The sequence below is a fragment of the Nicotiana tomentosiformis genome, chromosome 2, assembly GCF_000390325.3.
Source record: "Nicotiana tomentosiformis chromosome 2, ASM39032v3, whole genome shotgun sequence".
Lineage (NCBI taxonomy): Eukaryota > Viridiplantae > Streptophyta > Magnoliopsida > Solanales > Solanaceae > Nicotiana > Nicotiana tomentosiformis.
The window spans coordinates 42126224-42129397 of NC_090813.1; positions in this window are offsets into that span (position 1 = coordinate 42126224).

The window sequence follows — 3174 nt, forward strand, 5'->3', positions numbered from 1 at the left end:
AAGTAAATATGCAGTACAAAAGGATCTCCTGGAATACCGTTCCGTAGTCCCAAAGTAAATATGCAGTACAGGGGGATCTCCCAGAATACCGTTCCGTAGTCCCAAAGTAAATATGCAGTACAAAAGGATTTCTCAGAATACCGTTCCGCAGTCCCAAAGTAAATATGCAGCACAAACAATAGACATACAACTACATTACGAAATCTTACGATTTAGACTAAGTACCAGTCAAGGAAGAAGCGGGAAATTCATTAAGCATGCTGCACATAGTTCACATAAGCAATTAAGACACATAGACATGCTGTATTAGACTAAACATAATAGCTACACATATTGGAATAACTCAATTAAGAATGAAAATAGATTAATACTCATTAAAATTATATAATTCAAAATAAAAGGAAAACAGGTTGCTGCTCAGTAAGACAATCGGGTTTTTTCCACAACTAGCCAGTGTACGTAATCGTCACCTCCCGTACACGGCGCTCACATATCACAATAGTTTCAAATCCTAAGGGAATTTTCCCCCACACAAAGTTAGGCAAGCCACTTACCTTGAACAAAGCTCAATCAATCGGTCACAATGCCTTTCCCACGAATATCCGGCTCTGAATGGCCCAAATCTAGCCAAAAGCAATTACATATCATAAATATAACCATAATAGACTCATCTAATTAATAAAATCAATACTTTAACAAAAATTTCGAAATTCGTCCTCAAAAGTCGACCCGGGCCCACATCTCGGAATCAGGTAAAAGTCACAAAATCTGAAAGCCCATTCACACACGAGTCTAAACATATCAAATTTACTGAAATCCGACACCAAATGGTCCTTCAAATCCACAAATCAAACTTTCCAAATCCCTAGCCTCAAACTTTCAAATTCCACCTTAAATACACACTAACTAGGTGGAAAAACAAATGGAGAAGTAAGATTATTGATCAAAAATAAGCACAAGGGACTTACCTCAAGAAATGCCTCGAAAATGGTCTAAAACATCGCCCTAAATCGAGTTTGCAAAGTCAAAAGTGACAAAAATCACGAAACCCTTCGGTTTTAAACACTGCCCAGGCATTTCTGCACATGCGAAGCCTGGGCTCACACCTGCGCGCCCGCTGGTACGAAAATGTGGGCGCAACTACGAAAATGACTAACATTGGCTGCCTCCGCTTCTACGACCACTAGTCTGCATCTGCGACCACTGGTCCGCATCTGCGCTATCGCAGGTACGGAGAAACCATCGCACCTGCGACCTCTGCTGATCTCCACCCCTTCCGCACCTGTGCTCAACCTTCCGCACATGCGGCCTCGCACCTGCGGCTAATACCCTCGCATGTGAGATCATACCGGCAAAAGACCAAACTTCAGAAATTTCTCAACTTCCATTCCAAGTCCGTTAACTACCCAAAACTCATCCGAGGCCCCCGGGACCTCAACCAAACATACCAACCAATCCTAAAATACCATCCGAACTTAGTCGAGCCCTCAAACCACATCAAACAACGCTAAAATCATAAATCATCCTCCGATTCAAACTTAAAGAACTTGAAACTTCTAAATTCAACAACTGATGCCGAAACCAACCAAACTACGTCCGATTGACCCCAAATTTTGCACACAATTCATATTCAACATTACGGGCCTACTCCAACTTCCGGAATCGGAATCAGAATCCGACCTCGATATTAAATAGGAAGGTAAATAACATATGAGGGAATAGAGGGGGACTCCGAGGTCTGCGGACGCGGCAGATATACCTTAAAGTCTCCGTATAGCAGCAAGCACTCTCAGCTAGTAGTAGGGCTGATAAGAAGTACCCGGATCTGCACACAAAACATGTGCAAAAGAGTAGCATGAGTACACCATAATCGGTACCTAGTAAGTGCCAAGCCTAACCTCGATAAAGTAGTGACGAGGTCAGGTCCGGGCCCTACTAGAATATGATAATAAAGCAAGGCAAAAATAAAATATCGCAGTAAAATAAAGACTAAAATTTAACAAGAAAGAATTTATAGAAGGTAACAGCTCAATACACAGAAATACAACAAGGGATCTCCCGAGATACCGTCTCGTAGTCCCAAACGTAAATATGCAGGGGGATCTCCCGGAATACCGTTCTGTAGTCCCAAAGTAAATATGCAAGATATGGGGATCTCCCAAAATACCGTTCCGTAGTCCCAAAGTAAATATGCAGTACAGGAGGATCTCCCGGAATACTGTTCCGTAGTCCCAAAGTAAATATGCAGTACAGGGGGATCTCCTGGAATATCGTTTCGTAGTCCCAAAGTAAATATGTTGTACAGGGGGATCTCCCAGAATACCATTCCGTAGTCCCAAAGTAAATATGCAGCGCAAAAAATAGAAATACAACTACATCACAAAATCTTACGATTTAGACTAAGTACCAGTCAAGGACGAAGTAGGAAATTCACTAAGCATACTGCACATAATTCACATAAGCAGTTAAGACACGTAGACATGTTGTATTAGACTAAATAGGATAGCTACACATATTAGAATAATTCAATTAAGAATAAAAATAGATTAGTACTCATTAAAATGGTATAGCTCAAAATAAAAGAAAAACAGGTTGCTGCTCAGTAAGAAAATCGGGTTTTTTTCACAACTAGTGTGTGTACGTACTCGTCACATCACGTACACGTCGCTCACATATCACAATAGTTGCAAATCTTAAGGGAATTTCCCCAACATAAAGTTAGGTAAGCCAATTACCTCGAACCAAGATCAATTAATCGGTCACAATGTCTTTTCTACAAATATCCGGCTTTGAATGGTCTAAATCTAGCCAAAAATAATTACATATCGTAAATATAACCATAATAGACTCATCTAATTAATGAAGTCAATACTTTAACAAAAATTTCAAAATTCGTCCTAAAAGGTAGACCCGAGACAACGTCTTGGAATCGGGTAAAAGTCACAAAATTCGAAAGCCCATTCACTCACGAGTCTAACCATATCAAATTTACTAAAATCAGACACCAAATGGTCCTTCAAATCCATAAATCAAACTTTCCAAATCCCGAGCCTCAAACTCCCAAATTTTACCTTAAATACATACTAACTAGGTGCAAAAATAAATGGGGAAGCAAGATTATTGATCAAAAATAAGCACAAGGGACTTACCTCAAGAAATGCCTCAAAAATGCTC